This window comes from Amblyomma maculatum, chromosome 8 (genome assembly GCF_055883805.1).
Source record: "Amblyomma maculatum isolate TAMU_Amacu chromosome 8, ASM5588380v1, whole genome shotgun sequence".
NCBI classification, from domain to species: Eukaryota; Metazoa; Arthropoda; class Arachnida; order Ixodida; family Ixodidae; genus Amblyomma; species Amblyomma maculatum.
The window spans coordinates 74903687-74919068 of record NC_139351.1 but is presented as its reverse complement, the minus strand read 5'-3'; the positions used below and the strand labels follow the sequence as shown (position 1 = coordinate 74919068).

The window sequence follows — 15382 nt, the reverse complement described above, 5'->3', positions numbered from 1 at the left end:
CGTTCCCTCACTGCTTACTGGTTCATTGCAACTCGAACAAGAAATGAGGTCTTTCAAAATCGTACCTCCGATTCTCATCATGCGTCCATTTATTTGGATCAGAGATATTAGGCTCATTGGTGGCCTTTGTATGTAAAATAATGCTCATTTGCTTTAAGTGTGAACCGTAGACCCAAAATATGTTACTATTAAAACGTGCATATATGATGTCTAAACGTTTTGTCTTTATAATACACACAGTTCCTTGTAGGACTCTAATCATCATCGAGCGCTCATTAAGATATATTTTTTCTCCAAGGAATGTCGAAAGTAACTTTATGCTTGAATAAAACGTAAAAAATATAAAACGCGATGACAAAAACATAATACATGACTACGAACCCTAAGGTATAAGTAACGGGCTTCTAAGAAGAGTAGCAGAAAATTCCTCCATTCGAGCGTATTCGTGTTTTCCGAGCGAGCAGTGTCTGACATGAAGCCGGGAACGTATGTTATGTGTATCCTTCTGGTCTGCATAATAAGCATAGGGTAAGATGATGTGCCAGTTCTAAAATATGTTTGTAAGACCTTCGTTAGTTAACGAAACTTCAGGGTAATAGTGAGGGAAAAATAACTACTGATTCTAAAATAACCAACGAATTCTCTTTCATGTTATGAAGAGACATTCATTGTGCACATTTTACCAGTTGATGCTATGTAAAAGCGCAATTCATTGCAGGGTATCAAAGGAAGAGCGACAAGATATTATAACGTATCCTGTCGAAATAACTATGTTCTAAGCAACAACATACAACTTTAGGCGCACGTAGCTATAAAACTGAATATGAAACTCGCGCAATCCACACGTGTGTTTGACACATTTATGCGTAAATTCTTCAAGTGTTCTGTTCAAACTAGAGTTGCAGTCTTCAGGAGAGGGCAATTACAAAATGAGGAAGAGCAAAAAAACACCGCAGAAGAACTTATCTACTAATGGTTCCAATTATGAACTATTAATCCCGATTATATAGTTTCTGGAAGTATCCTAACAAATAGTGGATGTTTATACGCATGTTTGGGATCTCGTAAATTATTTTTGAAAAGTAGAACCTCAAATCGCTTTGTCTTGTCAAATTTAAAATCAGCCTTTGTTGATTCGAAGGTCGTTATGGTTCAAACATGTGCATACATCGCAAAACGTAACACCTAACAAAAACTCTTCTTAATTTGAAATAGTTTAGAGCGGTATAATTTATTGATGGAATTGTTAAGAATTTTGTTTCTACTTACTTGTACACACTAAATGCATCACTAAACATATTTCATTGCAGCTTTGTTTTTACAAAATAATTTTCCACCTACAGAATCCGGTCAGCCGAAGGGTCAAACAAGAAAGGACCCACCAAAGTGCTCTGTGAGCCAGAATGGGTAAATAAAATTTGTTGCTAATAATAGCGCGCTACATTTTCCCTGAAACTTTGAAGCAATAGTAAATGAAAACCGGCCTTCACAGAAAAGTAGGGTCAAAGAAAATAACGCCAACTTGAAAAGTTAAAACCTGAATGGAAATAATGAATTTACGCGAGTTAACAGAATATGTTTTATTTAAATACATGGGATAATAAAGACCCGAAATTTCTATCTTGCTAAGAAACAGCGCAATAAAAATAAAGGTGAATGTCTTGCTTGCGCTAGCTTTATCTGCTTTGTTTTAAGCTCACAAGTGACATCACGTTCCAAAGTAGGTACCAGGAACCTTTTCTAAATATGTCTGTAGAACACCGAAATGTTCATCTGAGAGCCCTTGCGGTACTTTATAGTATCCATGTTGTAACGTACCGTATCTTATAAAATTATGAGACAACTTATTTGTTTTAAGAAACTTTGATACGTCTCACACACGTAATACTAGCCTATGGTTATAGTTTTCTACATGGCTTATCATGTCCACACAATCCCCGCATTTTTACAACCACCTCATCCATTAGGCTGTCGGAAACTATCTCTGCACATAATCAACTCCCACTCGGGAATTCATTTGTATTCCTACCGATTTTTGTTTATAGGTTAATGACACTTGCGGTCATTCTGAAAGCGATTTTCCATGTATTCATCGATTTAAACATATGTTGATCATTTCTAAAATATATCATGTAAGTGTAAACTTTCTTTCTACGGATGATGCTGTCAAACCTTCTAAAGCAAGTATTGGAGGGAATTGCCTTTTTAAAAAGTTTATTTTGATAATGCACGACAAGTTTTTCAACTTACATGTTCTACTCGGTGTAACTGCTAATTTTCAAATACCAAAAAGAAACTGTGCCGATGGGCCTGTCGCGCACAGCCTAATTCTATATGGCGTGTTATCATGCATATGGAGTGTCAAATAGTGGGGTTTAACCATGGCCTTGATTTCGACGGCGTTTATCCGTTATCTACTTGACAGCTTTTTTATTTAGTGTGAGATTGGTAGAAGTCGATGTGATCAGTCATAAGCTTCATCATTCGACATATTGGCCAGCCAACCTGATAGGCTTGTGGGCCCTACTCACGTGTCGTTTCCGCAGCACCGGACTTGGTTTGAAGTTTGTGGGTGAGGCCTCATGGACGTGACCTCAGAAAATAGCTTACCCAATCAGGCAGGCGGCGCAAAACAATGTCTATCACGATTCTTGGTCGGGTTTGCACTAAAAGGTGATTTCTAACCACAGTACTCTGTTCCCTGTAGTAACGCCCCAAATTCGCTTGCATCTTGACATATTTAACGAGTCAAGTGGAAACCTACGTTTAGAATAAGGGCCAAGTAGATTGAATTTCGCTCTGAATCGGCCTTTACCTGCCTTATTCTGGCAAAACCTTATTTGACTTCGAAAATATTATTGGAGCAAAACTGACGATTGAGATTTTTCATTTTTAGGCCAACATTACTGTATAAAATATAGAACAGACTATAGTTAAAAAGATATTATTCTCTTCTGACCAGCCTCACAGTGAAAAACCTTATAAGGAGCCGGTTTCTTCGCACAACTGTCCCGCAACAGCTTCTGGCCTAGGAGCGACAATGCATGAGCTCGTACCCCATGTTTCGTGAGAAATACAGATTGAAGGCTTGTACTTAAGCAGCCTTCCTAAAGGATGTGGCCAACCATTATAACATTACAACCACTCTTGCTTTTTAATCTATTTTCTGACGATTGAGGTTCTCCACCTGTTTTAGATAGTCACCTTTTGAAAAGAAAATGGTCGCCATAAGAATAATATGGTGCCTTGTTATTTATTTACTATTTAAAAAAAAATATGACTGCGTTTTTAGTACTTGTTTATTTGCAATACTAAGACATGCGCAATGAAGCTTTTAGACTGGTTTATTAACAAACGGTTCCTATACAATCCTTCTCTTAAAACCGCCTACAGAAAATCGCAGCCAAGCAGATACATCTTTTTCTCACGGGCAATTTTTCTCGTTCCTTACATTTGCGGGCTCACACATTCACATTAGAACCGGATCGAGCGACCTGATTCTGCCTACAAATATAAATATAGATAATTCCAATATCTATTTGCAGAGGTCTTGCTCTGAAAGCCAAGTATAATGAAGTTAAGATATCAACATACGTCGTATTCGAATGCTTCATTATATGGGTCCGAATGGCATTATTATCATATACGCTTGCGTAAATGCAATGTCTATCTGTCTTGCTTTAGTGGTTCATTTTCGAGTTTTCACGAATGTCTTTCCGCAAAGAACTTGGTCACACTCCTAGGACAGCATGGCATGGCAGATTTGTGTCCTGGAAGTGCACATTATTACAGACCTTCTTATCTGGTTCGTAAAGAACAGCTCGTAATGACAAAAGTTGCGCTTTGTGTTCTACATTGCCGTTTGTCACAGCAGATTCTATTTTCTTTTCATGCAGTGTGAACGATGGTCAGCACGCGGGTCATCTTGCGGAGATGGCTGTACGTGTCAAGTCGCACCAGCCTCAGCCGCAATGCATGGATATCTTCGCTGCTTAAAGGACGCTCAGAGATCGTGAAAGAAGAGGCGCTTTCAGAAAGTCTGAAAAATCAATAAATAATACAAACAAAGAGTTGAGGGAGGCGGTTATATAAGAAACATCTTTCGTAAAATATTTCAGAAAGTGAGTATGTTAGATACGTGTTTTATATGAGGTGTTGCATGTATGACATGAAAGGTGTTATATATTTTATATGACAATCAGAAGCGTGTTTTCAATACAGCTATTTCATACACTACGTAGGCTACAAACCGGTCTCAGGAAATACGGTTTATCGCAAAACGTTATTAGCAACCAATAGGAATATGCTTATAAGGGATGCTATAATGGTCGCCAATGCAACATTTAGGCAACCGGCAGTGATTCAACTTCGTCAGAGATAGCAATAACTTAGACATCAGTAATCAAATCATTTTCTCTGTGCCATCGTGCTAACACTGCCAAAGCGCCCGATATGAAAAAACAAACATCTTTGAAAATTTCATTGCGCAATAGAAGGCACCCGGGCAGAACCATTTACCTTTAGCAAACAGAACGATGCGGTCATTTTTTTGCAGAGTAGTATGTACTTAAAGCGTAAACGGGAACGACGCTACCTTCTTCGCTATGACCAACAATGCATGAGAACAAAGTCGAATATTTATTTTCCTAGGATAAAGAACGCTTACTGATAGATGGAAGTTGATTAAAGGAAACCAGGAACGACCACGCTCGTGGTTGACGCTTAATATAATACAAATATTGATCTTCCGTTGAAACTATATGTAGCCAGTAAAATCGAAGTACAGAAGTATACTAATTTAATAAAGCCTTCGCTTCAAACATTGATGATCGCATTAAAAGGTTCGGTCATTACATCGAGCAATCAAGTCGGCATGTCTTGTGCCATAAGCATAATTCGAATAAACCAGGCTCGTGCTTTCCGTCATTTTCATCGAGAGTAAAGCAAAATAAGAGCCGAACTAAATATTTAGGTTCTGACCGTTTTCGTGCCGGCAGGCTCGCAATATATGTCCAAACTCCTGCTGAAGCGTAGCGTTGAACAACACTTTGTCGAGAAAGTCAATGGCACTCACTCCATTGAGGTGATTCAGGAATGCTTGCGGTAGAGATAAGAACTTCACCCATCATCAACAATTAAAAGTTGCAGAATTCTTTAGATGGGCAGTCATTGCTTTAACATTTAGCTATAAGAGAAACCGATTAATGCCGGCGACTGCTGCGTCTGCTTAGAAGCTGCTCTTGTGAATACAAACACTACACTAAAGTCATCGCATATACAAGACTCTTTTCTCTAAAGCAGAAGCGAGCTATAGGAAATTAAAGGGTCAATTGTAACATTTTGGCCCATGTTCAAATATAGGGAGCATTTCTGTGCGAAAAGTTCAGAATTTTTTGAAATCATTGTGAGTTGATCGCGCTGGCAAATTGAAATACCCTTTAGGGTTCTTTGCTTGGTGGAGCTTATGGCTTTGAATAACATACCTTAGTTGCGTGAAATAGTGCATGCCCCGGTGCAAACAGCCTGTTAAAGCTTCAATACACACAAAGCAACAGCACAGACATTTTAAATACGTCATTTAATCAACTCATTCATAACAAGGCATTACAAGCGTAAACATCATTCAGGATTAGAAAAGCAATAGAACAGGTTACATAAAAAAACAAAAGCAAGATTTGTGGGTGAAATCAGTCAATCTAGTTATGCCTAAAATAAAGCCTTAAATTTTTTAACACGAACTAGAATATAAAATCTGAACAAATATGATCTTAGGACAATGCAGGTGATGATGAAACCATGGGTCCCTGAAAGCAGCAGTAGCACGTCAAATGCACAGCTTGGAATAGCATCAGAAACGCCTCTGGTAAATCGCTTCAGGAAGCCTCAGTTTCATACAAACTGAACGCTTATATGTATTAAAAGTGTATCGTTCTTAGAATAAAGAAATGAAAAAGAAGCAAACTTTGCGAAACCGAAATGAACTTCGACATGCACTTGATTAAGCTAACAATGCCTGACATACCCCATCAGATCATCAATAAATATTTGCACATCAGAATAGAAACATACCGGGAAGATTTTCTTTTCACACAATTAAATTGATAATATGTCAGCTTAAAGGATAATGGAACGCATCAGTATATCAATATTTTAATAGAACAATTTGCCTGCCACTATAAGTGAAGATTGACATGTCGCTAAAAGTACCCCCAAAGCTACTGTTTGCTTGATTACATACTCGAATGAGAGCTGAAAGGAGATGTATATCGCATTGTATCTTGAAGCGTAATATTTATGCAAATAGTTTTCGGTTCCTATAACCTCTAAAGACACAAACTCACTGCCAGATTGATTGGGATAGATAGATTAAAAATGTTTTATAACGGACTTCGCGGATCAGGTTTATTCAGACTTGAAGTTGTGCACTGAAGCTGACAAACTAAGTGATAACGTTAGTTATCTACAAGAGAGAAGAATGAAGATGAGTCTGTATGTGCACCAGTATGAGTGATGCAGTGCCATACAGCACGCACACTATTTCCCCAAGGGATTTGAAGTGGCTATCCTGGCGGAAATTAGTCCGCATTATTGCGCCGAATAAAGGCTTCATGCGCGAAACGTGTACGGCGAGTTCCACGGTAGCGGCTGCCCAGAGGAGGATAAAGTGGGGTGAGGTAATTGTTGACAAAGGAAGTTCGTCCAGGAACTGAGTACGGAGCGCTGAAACGGCACTGGAACTTGACCAAACGCCAGGAGTGCGCGAGAGTTTCATGGTGACGGCTCTCCGGTGTAAGGTCAACAGGGAGGAAAATATTTTTCATGCAAAGTTAGTCTAAGAACTAGGTACCGACCAATAAATCGACGCTGGTGCTTGTCATAAAGATCAGGATGGAGTAATGGTGTCCAGAGTAATACCTCGTCGAGGGGCAGAACGAAACATGGCGGTGAGTCGCGTCGTAAACTCAAAACACGGCAACCTTTATAAAGGTACACAATTTCGAATTTTTGCGCACCTATAAATTACAGATTACAAAAAGAACCTTTTCGTTACTAACCTCAGCAAAAGCAATAAATTGTTAAGGTTACTTTTTTTTTTTTATCCAAAGGTAACAGTATTGGATAATTTAAGAATCATGAACACCTTCTTCATAAAACGGAAGAGCAGGAAGTGGACATGGAATAGTCCTAACGGGGTCACTGAAAATTAAATTGACTTCATAATGTGTTCTAACAATGCTGTTTTGCACGATGTAGACGTAATCAGGAAAGTGCGATGCAATGACCACGGGATGGTAAGGACTCGAATTTGTATAAACCTGAAGTGGGAACGAAACATATTAGTAAGGAAGAATTTCATCAACGAATTAATGGTGTTGGGGAGGATAGAAGAGTTCAGGATCCCGCTACAGAATAGATATTCAGCTCTAACTGAGGATGAAGACATTAGACTAGAAGCAATGGAAAATAATTTTAGAGATATCATTAATGAGTGTGCTGTAAAAGCAAGCGGTAGGATAGCTAGGGTGGCCACCGGTAAGCAGTCTAAGGAGACGACATACCTGACAAAGAAACACCAAAGTACGAAAGTTTCCAATCCAATAGACCAGATAGGATTGGTAGAGATATCAATGCTAATCAATAAGTGCAAAAGCAGCCAATATAAGGAAGTATAATACGGAGGAAATTGAGCATGCTGTAAGAACCGAGGGACGCCTTAAAGCGACGAAGAAAAAATTGGGCATCGGCAAAAATCAGATGTACGCGCTGAGCGAAAAGGCAGGCAATGTCATCACGAATATGGTCTAGATAGTCAATGTAGACGAGGAATTCTACACTAATCTCTAAAATCGCCAAAGAAGTTAGAACAATAATGAGATTGGCTGTAGGGAAAAGCCATCACACGCTCCGCCAGTGACGAGGGACGAAATTAGGAAAACATTAGAAACGGTTAAAAGGGGGAAAGCAGCTGTAGAGGATAACGTACCTATAGATTTGTTGAAGGACGGGGGAATATTGTACTCGAAAAACTGACAACCCTGTACACGCCGTGCCTAGTGGCATCGACGGTACAAGCTCCATGAAAAACGTAAAATATTACCTTAATTTATAAGAAAGGGGACGCTAAGGAATTGCAAAAATACTGACCAATCACCTTCCTATTTGTTACGTATGCGGTATTTATGAACGCAATCGCTAATAGAATCAGGACAACCTTAGACTCTAACCAAGCCAAAGATTAAGCAGGTTTTCGGTACGGCTACTCTACTATCGATTATATCCGTATCACCAACCCGGTGATAGAAAAATCCTCGGATTATAGCCAGCCCTTATACATCGCATTCATTGATTATGAAAAAAAAACTTGACTGACTCTCTGAAAACCTCAGCGGTCATGCAGGCATTGTGAAATCAGGGTGTAGACCAGCCGTACATAGATGTTCTGGAAGAAATATATAGTGGCTGCATAGCAACCATACTTTAGCATAAAGAAATTAACACAATTCCTATAAAGAAAGGTGTTAGGCAAGGAGACACGATCTCCCCAGTACTATTCCATGCTTGTTTAGTAGAAGACCTGGAATGGGAGCAGTTAGGGATAAGGGTAGATGGAGAACGCTTCAGTAATTTGCGATTTTCTGATGTAATTGTCTTGCTAAGTAATTCACGGGATGGACTGCAAAGAATGATTGATGAACTAAACAGGAAAAGTAGAAAGGTAGGCTTGAAAATCAATATATAGAAGACTAAGGTAATGTTTACCAGCCTCGTAAAAGAACAGCAGTTTACACTAGGTAGCGAAGCGCTGGAAGTAGTAGGCGAATATGTCTACTTGGGACAGGTAGTAACCGCATGTCCGGAACATTAAAGGGAAATAATTAGGAGAATAAGACTGGGATGGAGCGCATTTGACAAGCACTTGCAGATCAAGGCTACCAGCTTACCGCTATCGCTCAAGAGGAAAGTATGCAATAGTTTCATCTTACCTGTATTCATCTATAGGGCTGAAACATGGCGACTAAGAGGCTTCTACTTAAGTTGAGAACAAGACAGAGGGCTATGCAACAAAAAATGATAGGGGTAGCATAAAGAGATAGGAAACATACAGAGTGGGTCAGAGAAATAATGCAAGTTACTGACATTTTGCAAGGGACCGTGAAGGTCTTGCAGTAAGTTTAAATAAAAAAAAAAGGAAATAGGTACGGGCAGGACATGTAGCGCGAAGAGAGGACAACCAAGGGTCGCTTGGGATAACAAACTTGATTCCCAGGCAAGTAAAGCGTAGCAGAGGATGGCAGAAAGTTAAGTGGGCGGTTAAGATTAAGAGGTTCGCAGCAGTCCAGTGGATGCAGCTAGCACAGGACTGGGTTAATTGGAGGAATATGAGAGAGGCCTTTGCCCTGCAGTGGGTATAGTCAGGCTGAAATCGATGAACAATTTTGGAAGCGTCGTAATCTTTGCAGATATACAGCCTTCAGTATGGCATATGTCACTTTTCGCAGCCCGTGTACTCTTTGTAAGTCGTAATGGATTGCATAAATGGTCGTTTAAGAAAAATGCACTTTAACATGCTTATTAAGACTTATAAAACTCTAAACCCTGTGGGTTTCCCCTTTAACGGCACGTAAATTGGCTAGTCAGTGGTATGTTGACAAAGAAGACAAACAAATAGCATCTGTTTGGTAGCGAAAGTAAATTGGCTCGTCAGTGGTATGTTGACAAAGAAGACAAACAAATAGCATCTGTTTGGTAGCGAAAGCTTCCATTGACTCCTGAGCACAGGCATAAATACAAAATTTTCTTGTGCGTTGACTAACCAGAGAAAAGATTGGTGATAAAAGCCATGCGCATATGTTCTAAGCCTTATTTTCTTAAAATACTTGTCGCCTAGTAGACGGGCATCATCGGAAGAAAAATTGCAAAAAGGCGCACAATGAACATTAAAAAGTGAGCCCACATTATTAGCACCGTTTTCAAAGCGGATAACACCAAGTCGAGCATGCAGTTCAATGAAGAAAGAATTTCACGTTTCTTCAATAAAATGTAAACAAAAAATAAAAATTGTAAATATGGTACAACAAAAAACAAGTAAATAAGGCAACTATAATGCAAAACCACGTGAGCTTGAGAAGAGAAACATCAAGCACAAAATACAAGTGGTATACGATACAGCAGTCGAAACATTTTCGTGTCATAGAAAGAACAGGAGTTTGTTTTCCTGAGTGTCGCACAATTCCAAGTGGTTTCAGAATATGCCATAAAATTACATGGCAATAAGCAAGAAAATAATAAAAAATATGAAAAATGATGAAACTAAAAATGCGGAGTGGTCCTATATGTCGCGATGACTATAGCAAATTAGGTTCTGCTTTCATGATAACTGAAGCACAATATATTCTTTTGATTAAGTAATTGCAATTATTAGCATCATTGATTCGCCGGTCGTGGTTTTTCGTTAATAAACAAATATACCCGGTTATTGATTTTCAAGCCTACCTTTCTACTTTTTCTGTCTAGGTCATCAATCATTCTTTACAGTTCATCCCTCGAGTTGCTTAGCAAGGCAATGTGAACATCAAATGACAGGTTACTGAGGTATTCTCCATCTACCCTTATGCCTAACTGCTCCCATTCCAACTCTCTGAATACTTCCTCTAAGCAAGCTGAGAATAGTACTGGGGAGACTGTGTCTCCTTGCCTAACACCTTTCTTTATGGAAATTTTGCTACTTTCTTTACGCAGGGCTATGGTTGCTGTGCAGCCACTATATATATCTTCCAGCACCTTCACGTACGGCTCGTCCACCCCCTGATTTCGCAATGCCTGCATGCGGCTGAGGTTTCAACTGAGTCAAATGCTTTTTCGTAATCAATGAATGCTATGTATAAGGGCTGGTTATATTCTGAGCATTTTTCTATGACCTGATTGATGGTATGGATATGATCGATAGTAGAGTACCGTTTCCGAAAACATGCTTGATCTTTTCCTTGATTGTAGTCTAGCAAAGCAGAAGACTAAGGTAATGTTCAACAGCCTCGGGAAGGAACAGCAGTGTACATTAGGTAGCGAACTACTGGAAGTAGTAGGCGAAGGACAATTAGTAACCGCAGATCCGGACCATGAAAAGAAAAGAACAAGAAGAATAAGATTGGGATGGAGCGCATTTGGCAAGCACTCGCAGATTATGACTAGCAGCTTACCGGTATCGCTCAAGAGAAGAGTATACAACAGTTACATCTTACCTGTACTCACCTATGGGGCTGAAACTTGGAGGCTAACCAAGAGAGTTCCACTTAAGTTGAGGACAACCCAGAGGGCTATGGAACGAAAAATGGTGAGGGTAACATTAACAGATAGGAAGCGTGCACAGTGGGTCAGAGAAATAACTCAAGTTATCGACATTCTAGTGGACATTAAGAAGAAATGCGCATGGGCAGGACATGTAGTGCGAAGAGAGGAAAACCGATGGTCGCTTAGGGTTTCAAGGGAAGGAAAGCGTAGCAGGGGGCGGCAGAAAGTTAGTTGGGCAGATGAGGTTAAGAAGTTCGCAGGGGTCAAGTGGATGCAGCTAGCACAGAACCGGGTTAAGTGGAGAAATATGGGAGAGGCCTTCGCCCTGCAGAGGATATAGTCAGGCTGATGATGATGATGATGACCCGGTTATGTTTGACAACAAAGAACCTGATCATAAATTTTAAGAAGGCGAGTTTTGCCTCTGCTTATTAATGGGCAGAATCCTAATGCACGGGATTGATCTACACACTGAATTATGTTCTTTTTTATGTTAAAGGTAGCATGGTTTAGACATGCAATGACGAATAGGAACAATCATCCATTTCAATTATTAGTGGTGTGAACAACTCCCGCATTGTGCAAGAGCATAAGCTGCTTTGGTAAGGTCAGTTTTATTCCTTAAAGGTTGTGCACTGAGGCAAGACAAATTCTTGTAGCACCAATTTATTAATGAGAATGACCATTCTCGCGACCACTACGTTTGAGAGTAGAGAGAGTGTGCGTGACTAAATAATGCATGGTATTGCGTATGCTCCAAATCGTTGTCCACAGTGCACTGCATAGGATTTTAGTTGAAAGGGCAGGATTGGAGGCGGAATCGGTTTTAGTAGTCCTGCTGGTCTGATCGGCGGCGTCTTGCGTCGTTTGCACTCACGACACGTCTTCACGTAGTGGGCAACTTCGGCAGGCAGTCTCGGCCAGTAGTAATTCTCCTGGATTCGACGCAACGCGCGTGCAAACTCGAGATAGCCTGCTGTGGGCTCATCGTGCAACGCCTGCAGAATTTCTTGCCGGAGTTTTTTAGGCACTACAAGAAGCTGTGTGTTCCTGTTGGGTGAGAAGTTCTTCTTAGCGAGGAGGCCATTGCTTATCGCTAACGATGATAAATGTCGCCTGAACACAGCCGGAGGGGAAGCGGTCTTTTCTTCTAAGTAATCGGCTAGCGCTTTCAGCTCAGGGTCTGAAAGAAAGATGTTGAGAAACGTGCTTATTACCAACGGTGTCTTGTCCACTTACTACATTGGTCTGCTTAATGATTTTAACGGGGACACTGTTTCATACTGTACATATCTGTTCATTCATCCCACAGGGCCTGTTACAACGAAAGCTATATTACCACGTGCTGATGCGGGAAGACTGCTTGACGGCCGGCGATGAACTCAGGCTTTACCCCTTATGGCTGGCTGTAGGAGACACGGGTTTTAAGCAGGGACCCAGATGGACTAGTAGGGCGTTTACGGTCTGTAGATGACAAAGATGATTACCGGTCATACCGAACTGATACGGTAGGTACGGAAGCGGCAGCAGCGTGATTTTAATGCGCATCTCACTCAAGTGCGCCTTTTCTCTAGCTTCTACATTTCCATCTGACAGTGCGTTTAAGGTTTCCAGTGTGGTATGAGAACTTTCGGTTTCTCAGTTATGCAAAAGTTCCTCTATTTTCGCCTTCGAGTTGGTCAGAGCTTTAGGCGTACATTGACAATTTAGAAATGCTAAGGCCTTTTCAGCTTTGTCCACAAAACTAACACTGAGGATACGCCGCTTGTATGCTCATGCGCAAATTACTTCCATGTTTTGATCTGCATTTATTTCACCTGCACTCAGGTTCGGATGACGGTGTGTCGCTTTTACCGGTGGGTGGGTGGGGAATAGAGGCGACAATTATTCGTGCCTCATGACTATTGCGTACTATACCTGTCACTACTGCGCATCCTATTGAACTCTTTATCATAATAAATTTTTCTCAACGCGAGGACCCGAACCTCCAATCTTGTCCCACCCAGCCGTAAGCATTGTCCACTACCCTCCGCCACCGTTATTTATCATTGCATGGGAAATATCACGAAAACAAAACCTCAAGCAGCTCACGTCTTAAGCCTTCGATTTCCATGCCTCCTGATGCAACCGTTTAAAATACGTCTTGTCTAAGATAACGAAGCTAGGAAGTAAAAATGTAAAACTGCGAACAAAAACAGAAACATTAAAGAATGACAAATCATATAGCGTCGCAAATGCAGCCGCAACGCTCTGGTTTTCGCAGTTTTTTCACTGCAGGATCCCCAGCGCTCTATTTTTAAAACATTTACGGAAATTCGGTGCAAACAAACTACTGACCCGCATGAGAAATGCCACGAAATAGAGCACACTGCCCGCCACATAGAGTGCTAGGTTTATCTCGGATGGGTGTGTTGAGATCAATGGCGTCGACGAGCACCGCGTCGATCAATGATCTTAGAGCTTGCGTACCTTACCTTTCATTAGTTTATATTTCAACTACTCTTACACAGGAATAAGAAAGCTCTATTACAATTACAAAATAAAGGAAGAATAATGCAAAAAGGTGGCACCAATTTTGCACTGTTTCTTGTAACTCTTCAATCACAATGTCGGAGATAATGCTTACTCTGAGGACACCATGATGGACAACAAGACAAAAAAGCCGAGAAGAGCTGACTTCATTTTCGGATTTGGGCACTCGTCAGACTGTATTCCAACCAGAATAAGATTTACTTGGACGTGTTTAAATTTTATAATATACCTTTATGCAGTAATCAATTCATTTTCTTTCACGTAAGGATGACGGCATTAGAACCTCAGAATACCAAAAGGCTATAGGCGATATCACATGGTAGGGGCCTTCCAAGTTAAACACAGACGTCGCCACTCGCCCCACCCACCAACTCATAGCTTGTAGTGATTACAGCCAATGAGGACGTCCGATTGACATCATGAAACCATGGAAGCAACTGACAGCCCTCAGAAATGAGGTTTGTATCCCCGACAAAGAAATGAATTGCAATCTGAAAATGAATAATTACTTTTGCTGTTTAAAGCTCTAGGTCTTGCAAGCTTCAATGCTTAACACTCAGTGGATATATATGAGGCAACGATGCGTCGCTTTCGATTAAGAAATTTTATTATGTTCAATAGATATAAAACGTAAGAATCCGCGACACACTTTAGTTATAGATTAACATTTTAATCTTAGGCAAGCCACTTATCACTAAACAATTATGCCAAACTAAAACATATGCTTCTACAGTGATTTCTTCTTTATACATCTAGCATTAAACCCGAAAGTAATATCATTACACGCGCATAAATAAGAATATATTGTCTCATCCAAGATCTATATTGCCCAGTTAAACAGCTAGCTAGTCGACTTCAGGCTAATACTAATGAGGGAACGCAATAACATGTTCTAGAACGTTATCATTTTACATTTCTCAGTTAAGGAAATTGTCCATGTCAGGATTTCTGCCAAGGATCGCGTTAGAGATGAAATTGAAAGCATTTAAATATATTTGATCAAACCAATTTCTTAGCTTTTATCCAATCATTTCATTGGCTATAGCACTGTGAGTTTATAAACCCTTTATCATCCCGTCTTCATCGTCGACCTCACTACTGCCTTTACGGGCCGAAAGCCTCTCATACAGCCCATCAGTCAATTTTGCCGTATGCGAGCGGAGGCCAATTTATACCACCGCAATACCTATATTTACCAAATTGTAATAATTCCTAGTTGCGCTTACTTTCACATCGCAACCAAGCAGGTATCTCAGCTCCCGATTGATTCGAGGCCACAGCATCAATTTTCTGCCCATCCCATTTATTTCGCTTGTTTCCGACCAAGGTGGCAGTAAACATTTTTTTTAATATGACGCCCTTCTTTCTTTTCGCGTGTTTCAGATTACACATCTCAGTTTTACGTCTACGCTTCGCATCTTTTTCTAATTACAAATTTAACTATTTTTGATAACATAACACACAGAGAAGAAAAAGAGTGAGATTGTCTCTTGGGAGAGAGAAATTCTCGCTCTACTTCTACTTTCTCTTTATTCTCTTCCTTTTATATCTTTACCCCTCC

General features: G+C 40.2%; 3 long non-coding RNA genes across 3 annotated transcripts; 1 reads left to right on the top strand and 2 right to left on the bottom strand.

Annotated features, from left to right (window-relative positions):
* Window positions 1-367: 367 nt before the first annotated feature.
* On the top strand, window positions 368-4070 carry LOC146181542 (uncharacterized). Its single transcript, XR_014700226.1, has 3 exons — window positions 368-528; window positions 1344-1407; window positions 3897-4070. It is a non-coding gene; the product is annotated as an uncharacterized LOC146181542 (long non-coding RNA).
* LOC146181540 (uncharacterized) lies at window positions 3327-14054 on the bottom strand. Its single transcript, XR_014700227.1, has 3 exons — window positions 13916-14054; window positions 11251-11315; window positions 3327-4039 (listed from the first exon to the last, which is right to left on the bottom strand). It is a non-coding gene; the product is annotated as an uncharacterized LOC146181540 (long non-coding RNA).
* Window positions 11940-13883, bottom strand: LOC146181541 (uncharacterized). Its single transcript, XR_014700228.1, has 2 exons — window positions 13627-13883; window positions 11940-12472 (listed from the first exon to the last, which is right to left on the bottom strand). It is a non-coding gene; the product is annotated as an uncharacterized LOC146181541 (long non-coding RNA).
* Window positions 14055-15382: the final 1328 nt, after the last annotated feature.